At 38.0% G+C, this 14,998-nt stretch overlaps 1 protein-coding gene across 1 annotated transcript in view; it reads left to right on the top strand.

The window, feature by feature from the left end:
• Window positions 1-14,998, top strand: part of RECA1 (recA DNA recombination family protein) — a 307,658-nt gene that overhangs the window by 176,638 nt on the left and 116,022 nt on the right. The window lies entirely within an intron of this gene.

Raw genomic sequence — 14,998 nt, 5'->3', positions numbered from 1 at the left:
TTTGTGAACCTGTGCTAAAATTCTCAGGTTTGAGTTTTGAGTTAATTGGTTCTTTTCAATAGTGTCATTTTAGATTTAGAATGTTTGGGTTTTGGGATCTTGTTCACTATCTCAGGTTTGTGAACAAAGATTTGACTTGTTGTACTTTCTGGTTCCATTGACCTATATTGTTCACTTGTGGACATTAATAAAATATATCTTTTCTCTCTATATAAGATACAGGAACTATAACTACAGCATAATGTGGACATAGAAAATACTTGTAGTTAAAGTTGTTGCACTAGACTGGGGTGTAAAATGACTGAGCATCAGGTTGACAAGTGATCTAAGAGGGGTGTTGGGTTAGCTTGGAGAAGTGTCAAACAGAACATCAAATTTGACTACACCCGGTCTTTTGTTACTTAGAGATCAAATTGCTACACACTTGATTCTGCTGCTTGGAGATCTGAGACATATAATTACAGATAATGTGGCACCAATAGAGAGGTCCTTGGTCGGTTTTTGAATGTAAATTAAGGCTGTTAGTCTGCAGTAATAAAAAAAATGCCATTGGCAAAAGGAGAATTGTCCTGTCCTTTTCCATCTGGTTCTGCAACAGCGATGACGGATTCTTCTCGTTGTGTTTCATTCACTACAAAGTCTGTTCTGCATGTTCTTTTACCATATGAGTCATAAGTGTCATAGATGGGAGAATCTTCAAAACAAACCACACATGATTTGTGATGACTGTGTGTCAGCTGCCATTCAATAAATTCAACACATTTTACTGCCTTTACTTCAAGATAACCTTCATCTTCTTGGTTGTCGAGCCACTGTTCTTTTTGGGACAGCAGGCATGTCATCATGGTTTGTAGGGCCCAAAATGAAGATGGATTCACTGCACAACCACTTAATGTCTTCTTCTTCAATGGTTTGATTCCAATTGTTCTTTTGATCAGCTTCATCCACATTACAATCAATCTCTTCAGAAAAATTGTGGGGCTGCCCTTGCTTCATCTCTGTGGCAATTATCTCTTCCACCCTGTCTTCGTGGTGGTCTTCACTTGTGTAATCAGCAAGGCCCTCTTCAAGTTCAACACTGTTTTCATCTCCATTATTTCTGACACAAGATTGTTCTTTTGGGACAGCAGGGACATCATCATATTTTGGAAAAACCACAATCCTTCTCTTTTTTGGAAAAACCACAATCCTTCTCTTCAATCCAAAGTGCCATTGTCTTCAAGAGGGTGAGATAGTCTTTATACTATATCATGATGAGTGTTTTTTAAAAACATGAAGAAATTTCCCCTTTCCATTTCTAACCCCACACAACTTTTGCATGAAAATAAAAAATGCAATGTGTACCTTTTTCATATTGGAGTTGCCAAGGTGAGCTCCCAAATGCCTTCACAGTGGTGCTTGTCTCACCTCACAAGCATCAAGTTCTTAACATCTATAAGAAAAAGGTCTTTGTTCTTTCAATGGAGTTGCCTAGATGGAAAGAGCATCATAATTTCATCCAATGTTGTCCTTTGTGAAATGGACTTTATCCCAACAATGTCAACAAAAATGTTACAGCAAATATTGCACTTCTTGAGATAAAGTCAAAATGCTCAAGTGTGAGATTCACTGCATCTCAAAGGAGGCCACTGTCACCTCACCATCCCTCTTCTCACTTGTGGCCAGTTCTCGTTTGGCTTATGGGGGGTTCTCCTTATAGATCTTAGATATAAAATGACCTGTTGAGAAATCAAGTACAAAGTTTACTAGCATTATTTCTGAACTACTGATAATTATTTGTGAATTTATTAGATCTTCTTTACAATTTTATTCTTCATCAAATAATTACACTTCAGAAATTCAACCAATAGCAGTAAAAAAAGAAGAGATCACAGTGCACAAATAACAAGAGACACCAATGTTTAGGTCAGAGACCAGGGCAAAACCCCACAAGGGGGAAAACCCAACCAAGCTATTCCTTAGAGAGATCCTTCAACAGTACATCAAGACATAAACAACACTGACCACAAGATGGCGTCCACAAGTGCTAAGTCTCCAATGTAAATGTCTTCAATTCAATGTCAACAAGCTGTCTAATAAAGTTTCCAATGAGTTCACCACTGAGAGGCTGATCCTCTCATCATATCATAGAAGACAAGGCTTCGATGATAGACCTCCTGAAGCTCAGACCTTCAATAGTATGACAGTTAGATTAGAACTTGGATCTAGGCTTAGATCTCGAACCCATAATTCATATCACTATGATAATAAGCAGATCATGAATACTAGACTTCAGATCTGAATGATAATAAGCAGATCTCGAAAACCATACTTCAGACCATAATGATAATAAGTAGATCTCTTCAGATCACAATAATAATAAGCAGATCTCGAATACCAGGCTTCAGATCACAATGATAATAAGCAGATCCCGAATACCAGACTTCAGATCATAATGATAATAAGCAGATCCCGAATACCAGACTTCAGATCATAATAATAATAGGCAGATCTTGAATACCAGACTTCTCAAAGGAAAACATATGTGTGATATACGTGTGATCGAAAATTGCCTTTTAAAGGAGAGTGAATTAACCTCTTTATATAGCCATCATGAGATCTGAATGGGTGCCTTTCTAGGAAAACCGACTTGACCAGCTAGAAGGGTTGATCTGATCTGAATGAGTAGTTTCTTGGCAAGCCAACTAGCCATCATGTGATCTGAATGAGTGAGTTTCTAGGCAAGCCTACTAGCCATCATGTGATCCGACTTAGTACTTGTGGAGCGGCTTGAAAATATAAATAAAATAATGATTTTCTTGTTTCCAAAAATACATTTTGACCAAATCAAAAGCATGAAGAACATGCTAGAAACAATAATAATTTTGTTCTTCTCATGTACAATGATAATTATGAAGATTGACCATAGCTACACATTCTTCAACACCCCCTCATAGCCAGGGAGGTATTCATAATCATAGTCAAGATGTCATACAAGTTAAAAAGGTTCTCTAAGAAAAGCTCAAGATTTAGATCAACATCAACAATAGTTCATCACCACCAGCATCAAACAATCAATACCAAATCACCATGGTACTATCCATGCATGGTCTCCCCAAGGAGACATCAGTCAGTGTCCCATAACCATGGTACCATCATATCCATACATAGTCTACCAAGAAACATAAATCATTCAGCTAGTAGTTCAGAATTAGAGTACTGCCATATCCATGCATGATAACAACAAAATCTCTCTGAAATGAGATCGAAGCTAGATGCTGGGAGGCTCCGGTCCAATCAAGTAGCCTCTAAACCCATTTCCCTTTACAGGTCACTGTACTTGAAATAGGGACTGTACTTGAGACAGAGACTACAACCCTATACATGTCAAAGTATAAAACACAGAAAGATGCTCACAGAATTGTTCTCCCTAATCAGGTCAAGGTGCAAGACACGGATAATATTCCTATACTGGTCATAGTACAGGAAACAGGGAGATTGTCTGTCCAAGATGTTGTCTAATCCATCAAACCATTCTTCCTATACAAGTCACATTGACACAGGGACTACAACCCTATACAAGTTCGTGTGACACAGGAAGAATAACATGATCTAAGTAGATCAACCATAAACATCATCATCAAATCACCAACATCCACTAGTTGCCATATCTCGGGTGATACCTAACCCATAGCACAACATCAATATCAACTAGTCTCCATATTCTGCTCCCACTGACACATGTCATACAAACTAGTAGGGTTCACCATCATCCCGATAAGTTCCTCTGACTCATGGTGACACCCTCATGACACACTCTATGAGTAATCTAGTCCATGTGATACTATATGACTTCTCTACAGGAAGTACTAGCCAACCACACTCAATCTATGTTGCAGGAAACGTGGTATAGAGGCCCGTTTCCGTACGGAAACGGGTACGAAACGCGGAAACGCGTTTGGTACGGCCGTGAAACGCGTTTCCGGCCGTACTGCCACATTTCACGAAACGGAAACATGGCCAGTACGGCCGGAAACGCGTTTCAGGGCCGTACGACCCACGTTTCCTCATTAACTTGTGTTTTTTTTAATTTTTTTTTTTTTAAATTTACTTTTAGGGTATGTTAGTGACTTCTTGTTGCTTCTAGATGCGTGTCTAAAGTTATAAAAGTGAATTTTTGCCCTAGTGTTGATATGCAGTTCATCAGGAAGTTTGAGGGATATGCAGTTCATGGTAATGTTAAATTCTTAAAGTAAAAGTGATATTCTCTTTTATTTTTCATTTTCATCCTTTTACTTAAATTTTTAACATTACCATGAAATGACTCAGGATGTTTGAGAGTGGTTTTGCCCTCATTGGATTTCATATGGAGAAAGTAGAATTTTAGATCTCACTCAAAATCCAGCAGACTTATTTGTTTTTCAGGATTTCAGGATTGGAGGGATTGCAATGTTTCCATTGGATTTTATCATGTACTAGGGTATGGAACTTGTATTTAATCAAGAGAACCAAGCCCTTTATGCAGGGGAAACTCCCAATAATCAAGATCATGTAGGGTACTAGGGTATGAAACGTGTATTTAATCAAGAGCACTAAGGTCGTTCGACTATGTAGGAGGAGACTCCCAATACAACAATGGTCCTTCTAAAGAATGGGATGTGGATGCAGAAAATCCTGATTTGGATCTCTCTCTTGCAGCCTTATAGTCTTTATTGTACTTGCAACCTCATATATTAATATAAATAAAGGCTGATTTTGAGATTTGGATATATAATAAAGGTTGCTTTTGGATATTCCGATATTTTTATTTTCATTATGTGATCATTCATGAGTAAATGTGATGTAAATTAAATCTTAATGTTTAAGTGTAATAAATTATAATGTATCATTTATGCTTTATGATTGCACATATATATGTATATTTAAATATTTTCAATATATATATATATATATTCGCGTTTCCCCGTTTCCAAAATTTGGGGAGGTCGCGTTTCGTATCGCTTCCCGTTTCGGAAACTCGTATCCGTTTCCCCGTTTCGTGCAACTTAGCACTCAATCCTTCACGGATGAGTAATTTGGGCCATGATGCTACAAGACCACACTCTAGCCTGGAGTAATCTGGGTCTTTGATGCTGAGAGACCACACTCCTTTTTGGAGTAATCTGGGTCTCAATCCTTAGCGGCACACACTCTATGAGTAATCTGGTGCCTCTAGTCCCACTCTCCCCTGCAGTGAGAGTGCCCATTCATGCTATCATCAAATCAACACTCCCTCTCAATGAGAGAGGAAATATCCACTAGTCCAAGTTTGTCCTTGAAGTATACAAACTTCATCTAGCACAAAGGATTTGTTAGAATATCAACTATCAACTCTCTCTTCCTATACCACGTCTTTGTACTAGATCTCAAGGTGCCTCGACCTGTCATCAAGTTGTCATCTGCACCTGATCAAACAATCCTGCAAGTTGGAGCCATACTGCTTCTCATCTTGCTAACCAAGCTGCAATATATTGGATGCAATAGATGTCAGCTTCCTGCTCATCAAAGATCATAATGGAGCCCAAACTGAAGCAATATACAAACTCTTTATGTCTCTAGCACTCCTTGTGTAAAGTGAATTCTTGCAACTATACTTCTTTCTTTGAGACAACTTTCAAGCCATAATTGACTGTGCCATGAACAATTGTACCAAGTTGGTACTTTAACACAAGATGAGCCTCACATCTTGGCTCAACCATACATTAATCTGCTTTCCTCATAGATCTATCATCACGAATTTATTTCCGGCCACCCTAATAGAGTGTTCTTTCTGAAATAGATCTAATTTTCTCCCTCTGCTACGAGTGCTATATAAACACGTTAGAATTTTTTGTTACAAATCCAAAAGTCAACTCCCTCTGAAGCTAAATCTTCTTCCTCTAGAGAAAATCTTCCAATCACTGCGACTATCTCTGACATATGAGCTTTTGCTTTCGTCAGAAATAAATCATATAGGATCCATCTTGTACCAACTATGATAAGCTTGTAGAAAACCTTCTTTTGCTTATAGGCATAAGATTTCTTCATAAACCTTATAGGCTTGAGGTAGCTCTTACATACACTTCTTCTTTCATCAAGAAGACAATTTCTACATCCATCTGAAGTAATAGCAAGTATCATAAGGATAATAACCTCTTAATAGAAGTGTATCTGACAAGATGTTTCTTCTCCCTCTTATTGAGGTAATCCTTAGCTTTGTACTGCTCTGAGATTGCCATCCATTCATTCTTTGAAATTCATCAAGGCATACTTCAATCTAGATGATTTCTGAGCTCCTTCTGAGTTCAGATTCCAATATCTTTGAACACCAGTCTTCTTGTCATAGGCCTGTGAAAATTCCTAAACCCGGAATCCCTACTACAACAACTGATTAAGCTTCTCCTATTTGTTAATTATTGAACAAATTATTAACTGCTTCCTAGAGCAAATATTGAAACTAATACACTGCAACCGCCACTTAATTGAATTATATACGGAAACAAGAAATTGAGTAGGAAAGGAAATATAACACAATGACACCGTTATTTTTGGACAAATGTTCCCGAAAAAATCTAATGCGGGAAAACCTGTGCAGCAAATCTGAGGCTTTATTATTAAGCAAAAATTATTTCTGAATACAGCCTCTGGATGCCTTGCTGGCTATTCAGTACAAAGAATATCACTCAGCAGAAGAAATTAGTGAGATCACCTCACTCTACACTGCAAGTCCCGGCTGCTTTGGCAGCTGAACCAACGAGTTCTCGACTACTTCTGCGCTGGCCTTGCGTGGGCTTGCGTTAGCCTCTTCAGACACTATGTCACCTTTGCTGGTAATCGATTTTCTCTTTGGAGCTGATTCTAGCCCTCCCAGCTCAAAACGTCCATTTCTCCAACAAATTTAGACTTTTGTGTGAGAGGCTTCTGTGCTGCTCTGCGTGGGCCTTGCATGAGCCCTTCTTGCCTCTGTGTCACCCTCTATGCCAACTGCGCTGCCTCCTTTGTGTGTCTCTCGACCTCTCTGTTGAATATTCTTTGCTCTGGAGAAAATCCTCCAACCAAAACTCTCTCTGTCCCTCTCTGCGTGATCACTACGAAATCACTACGCTGCCTCTAGCTTCAACAATTCAATCTAACTGATCAACTCTCTGTGTGCTTTCCAAATGACCCTCAAGCCTCCTTAAATAATCTTTTTGTTAACATTCAATGGCCCAGATTAGAAGCTAATCAATGGATAAGATAATTTCTGCTTGATCCTCATCTTCTTCTAGAAGTTACACCCACAGTTAGATTAATACCCATTAATTATTTTAATCGTTGTCGCAAAAAGTGTCTAGGCACCACAACAACACTCAGAGTAAGGGCTATCATTTTAATCCTTACTCACTCCGTTTAGACTCTCTCCTAGACAAGTCAAGGGGGGTAGTCCCTAAGGTGAATGAATGAGAATAGCCTGTGGAACAAGCTCTTGGAGACTTGAAGATGGAAAACTTGACGAATGTAACTGAGTCTTGGTTAACTGAGATGAATAGATCAAACTCTAACATGACCAATACAGAACCACAAGATAGAAATGATTATAGACCAGTGCCTTTATACTCAATTAACCATAAACTAAATAAAAACAAGCTATCCAGAGCAATTTACAAATGTGATGAATAGTGACGATCATAAATGATTAAATGCGAATGCCCAAAGTTTTATCATGCAAGAGATTCTAGCAATTAAATTCTGTGAAGAATTATGAAAATTAACTGCTAAGCAATGGTTCTAGATTAAAAATGTTTTTCTTCAATAACCCAGATCTTAGAATTAATCAATAGGCAATATAATTTTTAAAACATTAATCACACTTGCCAATAGAGAAATCAATACCACAAAAATTTAAATTTTACATTTAACGATAGTGACACCAAGGAACTTTAAATTTGAATTTTAATTATCCCTTAGGCAAATAATTTAATGTGGTAAAATGAAGAAATTAAATTCTTTAATGTGACCAAAAATAATAAAATCAAAAGAAATTTAATAAATTAAAAATTTTAATGGGCCATAGGTCACATAACAAATTAATTTTTTAAATGCAAAAGTTTAGGTCCTTTTGATTTAATTTCTTAGTAATCTCATAGTCACAAAAATGATTTTTTTTTTTTAGATGTTTTAAATTTTAGATTTTTTTATGTTTTTCAAATAAAATGTAAAACAAAAATCAAATAAAAAAAAGAAAAGAAAGGAAAAAGGAAATCAAAATATCAAAATCAAAGAATCATAAGTAAAAACAAAAATAAAACAAGAAAATGTAAAATTGAAACAAAAGAAAATAAAAATAAAAAATCAAATTAAAACAAATCGAAAGAAAATAACAATCAAGACAAAAAATCAATTTTCAAATGAAAATTAAAAATACACTAACCCTAACCCCTAATGCATATACAAATTAAAAATGAAATGAAAAATACACTAACCTAATGCATATACAATGCAAATGAAATAAAAACTAAAAAGTCGAATGAGAGTTCTTTGCTATGTAGGTAGGCTTGATGGCAGAGAGGAGGGGCTCACGATGACAATGAGGGCAAGAGAAGAAGGCTGCGGAGGAGAACGAGGAGCTGCAGGTGAAGGATAATACACAGACAATAGCATGAGGAGCAACGACTTGGCAATACGCAGGAAGAAAGGGAGGAGCACGGAGAAATGAGGAAGTTTGGGCAGTGTTGAAGCTGCAAGATGGAGGGGAAGGTATGGGAATGGGGACGCAGGTTTGCAGTAGGTTATGGCAACGTTGAAGGATTTTTTTTTTTTGCAGGTGTAAGCTTCGATGCGGAGGAGAGATGAGCATCAACGACAACAAGAGGAGGATGCAACAGAGAGGAGGGAAACAAGAGGAGGACGCAACAGAGAGGAGTATAGCAAATGCAGCAAAGAAATTCGAAATTTCCAGAAGCCCCAAAACGCAGACAACGCAAAAAAATTCGAAATTTTTTGGATGCTCAATACGGTAACAGACAGGAGAAAAATGGTAGCCAAAAATAACTAGGAAAATTTCCCAAAAAATCTTATTTTAAAATGACATGCTTTTGCTTCAGATTTATCCGTTAAATCCTTATGAAAATTTCCAGATTTAAAACTTTTTAAACCCTTGGACTGCAAAATTTTTGAATAATGTCCCTGCAAAAATTATGTTGATAAACCCTTAGAGATCCAGATCTTACCCTCCAAGGCCTAGATTTGGACTCTGCACAAATTTCCTCCTCAGATCTATAGTTGCATGACAACAAGAAAACACCCAAACGATATATACAATGATAAAAACTAAAACCTAGAAAAACCCAAGTCAAAAAAATAATTACAAAATTTACAAACTACACAAGAATGGTAGATCTATTAGATTTGAGGAGTATGAGTCCAACTCCGCTCCCAGATCTGATAATCCAAGGCTCGCAACAGCCAGATCTATCAATTTCCCACACAAAAATTAAATTTTTAAATTTTAAGGAGGTGCTAACTCGAAACCCTTCGTGCATCACCAACAAAAATCTTATGATAAACCCGAGATTAATTTTACAAGGCTCTTCAGAAAACACTAATCGAGAGTTGGTCGGTTCAACTGAAAACTTCCCCTAATGCTCGAGGATCTAAAATCAAGATTTCCCTGCAAAACTCGATCTAACCATTAAAAATAGAGCGAGATAATAATAATAAAACTCAAACAAATAGAGATACCTGTTATTACGTTCAAAAATTTAGATTATTATTCAAACCCCAACAACTGAGCAAGATACCTGTATTCAAATCACTTTGTAGAAGCTATCATCAATGGCTTTAGAAAAAATTATGCATGAAAACAACACATCTTACAATATTCCCATGAAAAGTAACACTAACAAAACTTAAGCCCAAAGTCTTTTTTTATTATCCAGAAAAAGATTACACAAGGGTTTCTTGCTAAGCACACGACTCAAAGGTCAGATAGATCGACTGACAAATGACTTCCTATTTAAAGATAAATCCTCCAACGGTTAGTTCGAGTGATCCTCGTCAAAGCAATTTCAACTGTTGATGAAGATTAAAATTTCTTTTAATCTCATCCGTCGAAATATTTAATTCTCGAGGAAATTCGGATTTTTCAATTAAATACGTTTTAATTAACTCAAAAATAATTTTTTTGAGTTAATTTTCCCAAAAATTTGACTTTGACTTAACCCTAGGGATCAAAGGTTTAAAATTTATCAAAATAATTAATTTACCTTAGTCCCGGGACCTTTCAAAATTTAATTTTTTCAGGACTGACGAATTTTTCCTTTGGAGAATTTAAATTTACTTAAGATTTAGAATTAATTAAATTTCTGGCTTAAGATTTTAATTAATTTTTCGCTAGAAAATTTAAGTAATTAACCTGTGAGGGGATAAATTATTTTTCCAACCCTCAAGACACTTTACATCATGATTTTCATATATATATATATATATTTACATCATAAGGGGGAAAACCCATTTGTAATAGACCTTCATAGACTACCCATTTGTGCGACACAAATATAATCCAGCAAACCAAGTAATTTGTAATAAAATAACATAACCAAATAGTTAGGATTATTCCCAAATCACTTTTACATAGACTCGATCTAAAACACTAGGACTCGCCTAAGATCCTAGCAACAAAATCCATTCTAGCTTTGGGGTAAGGTTAAAGGAAAACTCTGCTGACCATTCGAGAATGGATTGGTGAGACAAAAAACCTCCGAGAATGGAGATCGTCACTAGAAAAGTAGGTTTACCTAGGTCGTTACATACATGACACGAATCTGCTGAGATTATTTACATTATACACATGCAGAAAGGGTTTAGATAACATCTTGGAAGTTAGGGTGATGATTATAGCTGGACAACACGAACACATCGATCAAGTGTTATCCCTTGTGCGAAAAAGGGGGTGTACTGCTATGGGTCGTTGACACGTAGTGGTCAATAGGTCCAATTAAAAATAATTAATTATTTGAATAAAACTGTCTCCGGGTGGAATTTCCCAAAACACTTTATGGGTTCTTTAGAATACATGTGCCCAAGCCTCCCTGCAAAATTTGAGACTTAGAGCACATCTGATGCTACCAAAAATCAGCACTCCCTCTTAGCGACGAGTGTGCTCTAGCAATGCCTCCCATTGAAGCATCACCCTGACTTCATAACATCGCCCTCTGCGCTGCTGATGTCTGACATGTTGTCCAACAACTACTGCGCTGTTGCTGACATTGTCATTGTCAACACTGCATCCGTACTAAAGCTCCCTCTCAAGCGCTGCATTTGTGCTGCTGTTAGCACCGCCACTACTAACACTTCATCTGTGAAAATTTCTGAATCTAACACATCAGAAACCCCTATTGCAATATTTGGCTTACTATCTTCTACTTGTTCTTTACATTAACAAGTTATTATGATGTGATTTCCGCCGAAAAATCTTCTCAAAAACTTGATATGGATCACATAAGCTTAAATTCAACAAGTTATTTAATAACTATGTTACTTGGGAGCGGGAGCGGGAGCGAAAACGGGAGCGGGAGCGGGAGCGACCATTTTCAAAAGCTCCCGGTTTGGGAGCGAATCCCAGAGCGATTTTTTAAAAATATATATATTTTTTATATTTTTTAATTTTTGATACATATATGTCAACAAAAACATGTAGAATGATGAATTAGATATAAAAAAACATAGATTGAACCATATAACAACAATCATCTAGAAGTTATAATCTTCATCAACCACATCCGCAAGTTAGTAACATAGTAACATACAACATATTGAGTCTCATGATTCATCAATCTTAAAGTTTCAAGCTTTCAAAATTCAATATGTAACATTTATCATCATTGATCACCAAAGTTGTACTTGTAGGCTAAGTGTAACCATTACAACAAATAATATCTAACATGAAATGAAATGTTATAAAATGAAATGAAATGAAACAACTTTCAACTTTCATGAAGCATCATATTCATAATTCATTACTAATGAGTTATAATTGCCAACTTCAAACTTAAATTGTCATATATTGTTTAAATAAATATCATAATAAATATGAAAGAGTCAATAGTTATAAAAGCTACTAGAAATTAGAAAAGAGAAGTAAATCTGTTATCTATTTCTTATGCTTGGGCCTCTTGCAACCACAAGAAATGTCTAATTTTTTAGTCTTGTTGCAAAATCAGGATCTTTGTCATTAATATCACCCCCGAAGCATTAATATCCAGAGGTATCTTTTTCATTACCTTTGTATCTGTATAGGGATCTTTGTCATTAATATCACCCTCTAAGCATTAACATAAGATAGAAAAAGCATAGCATGTCAAGTCAAGATTTTGTTTGAGTGATGCATACATTTTTAGGAGGGTCATGATAGAGGAGTTCGACAACCAATGTCACTAACATCAAGGTACATAGAGGGATTGGTGCTCTTGATTAAATACGAGTTCCATACCTTAATACATGACAAAATTCAATGGAAACATTGCTATCCCCCAATCCTGAAATCCTGAAAAAGTGATAATTCTGTTGGATTTTGAATGAAATCTAATATTCTACTTTCTCCATATGAAATCCAATGAGGACGAAACCACTCTCAAACATCCTGAGTCGTTTCATGGTAATGTTAAAAATTTAAGTAAAAGTGACATTCTCCTTAATCTTCATTTTCATCACTTAACATTACCATGAATAGCATATCAATACTAGGGCCTAGACTTGATCATTAAGCTGCCCCACTCAAAAACTATTTGTTTCTTTAAAAAAAATTGCATTTCGAACATTACTACAAAAAAAAAATGCAAAAAAGGCAAAACGCTCCCGAAAACACAGGGAGCGAAATTTTTTTCGGGAGCGCACTCTCGACCGCTCCCAAGTCGCTCCCGCCCGGAGCACAGATTGGGAGCGGGAGCGGGGGGGGCGCTCCCTCGCAACATAGTTTAATAACATAAATATCGAAGTAAACACGAATGCAACCTTCACAAATATATAGATCAGTGACTAAAATAAACTGAGACAACACAAGGGACACCGTTATTTTTGGACAATCGTCCTCGAAAAAACCCAATCTGGGAAAACCGGTGCAACATATATGAGGGTTTTATTATTAAGCAGATTTCTGAATACAACTAGTGTGCCAGAAATGGCTCACCTTTTAGAGAATATCCTCGGTAGTAGTACCTCTATCCGGAGACAGATATTCCGGTAAAACAACAACCGGATGATCAACCCCACAGTGACTCTGACTATTCCTTGTTCTGGACAGCGAAAGCTGCTCCAAGCACTCCTCTGGCACTGCGTCACTCTCTCTAGAATTGTGTCACCCTCTCTTGGCTGATATGCTCTCAGTCTGCCCCATTGAACCTCCTCAGTGCAGCCTCTTTAGGCCAGCGTCAGCCTCTACATCCCTCTACGTTGTCTGCGTTAGCCTTTGTGGCTTTCTGCGTCCTTTGCGGCTTCTGCGTCCTCTGCGCTGGCCTCCTTAGCCTCTCCACCAATTTTCATGGCTAGAGAACATCTGATGCTACCAAAAATCAATATCATCTGCATTGCAACTGAAAAACATCCCAAAATCTGAACAAGTCTTCAGCATAGATGCATCTCGATGTTGAAGATTTGACTGTTGCTAGTCCCACGCTATCCCTCTGAAGCCACTACGCTGCTGCTACTACTGCATTGTGCCTCCCTACATTGCTGCAACTCTCCACTACGTTGCTCAGACTTGGCGTTCTAGCCACTGCATCTCTCGCTCCAACACTCTCTGCACCATCTGACACTTATTCCATCCTGCTACTACTAATCTGGGCTCCTGTAGGAAGGTATTGATTTGAGAGGTGGACTCCCCAAGGATCTTGCCCATCTGTAGCTCTTTCGAACTACAGCTCCAAATCAGCCCACCTCCCTCCTAGAGGTATCTTGACAGTCGTGGCGAACTCTCCTCCTCGATCTTCGCAGGTGCAGCGTTCGGATCATGCTTCTCATCTTTGTCCTTCTTCCTGAAAGGACACTGTTTTGTTTAGTGACCCATTTCACCACACCTGAAGCATTTGATCTTCGAGACGTCCTTCTTTCGCCTTCTTTGCTCTTGCTGCCCCTTGGATGCAAAGGCTGCATTCTCATCCTCCTCCTTGGGCTTCGACCCATTGTTGCTACTTCTGTCAAGCTTACACTTGACCAAGTCTCTCCTCAGCTCCTCTTGCTTAAGCGCTACCCACATCTCATCCCAATTTGGCAACGTCGCCCTGTGCATGATCCTCTAGACAAAGACTTGCCAATCTTCAAAAACAAAATTGATGGCCAGTCTTACCATTTCGGAACCTTGAGGTGTTGACCCCACAACTGCTAACTCGCCCTGGGTCTCCTGAAGCTTTGTGAGGAACGAATCAATGCACTCCCCCTTCAGCATCTGCGCAGATCTCAATTTCTGCTCTAAGTACATCTTCCACTGTTCGGAAGATCCTTGATACAACGTTGCCAAGACATCCCACATCTCCTTAGTAGTCCCTCTGCTAGCGACGTGACAAACCACGTGATCCTTTAGTCCATCAAGGATCGTCCTCTTGGCCTTCGTGATTTCTGCCTGGTGCTACTTCAGCAAGTTTGCATCCGCTGGCACAACCACCACACTGTTGACATAGGTCTTGAGAGAATTCTCATCTAGAAGGCACGACATCCTTGCCTTCCATATCACATAGTTGGGTGCTCCATCCAACTTGTTCTGATCTCTTAACCCATTGGTTGCCATCTCTGCCACGAAAATGTCGAACTACTGCTCTCTGTTGCTCACTGCTGCTGCTTAGCCAATAAGAAAACATACTTCTTGGCGGGAAGTCTACTTAGGAAAAAATCCCCTTACTGTGCTTCTTCTCTCTCTTTTGACGTCTTTTAGCCCAACAATCTGCATGCTGAAAAACTGTGTCCCACTAGCTCTTCCTTACGCTGAGGCTTTGCGCTGCTCCCTCTAGCACGACAAGATTTCGATCTGGAA

Source organism: Pinus tabuliformis, chromosome J, assembly GCF_031772625.1.
Source record: "Pinus tabuliformis cultivar Carrire ecotype Pingquan chromosome J, CPIR1, whole genome shotgun sequence".
Taxonomy (NCBI): domain Eukaryota; kingdom Viridiplantae; phylum Streptophyta; class Pinopsida; order Pinales; family Pinaceae; genus Pinus; species Pinus tabuliformis.
The sequence above is the reverse complement of the archived record's forward strand: the minus strand, read 5'-3'. Positions and strand labels throughout refer to the sequence as shown.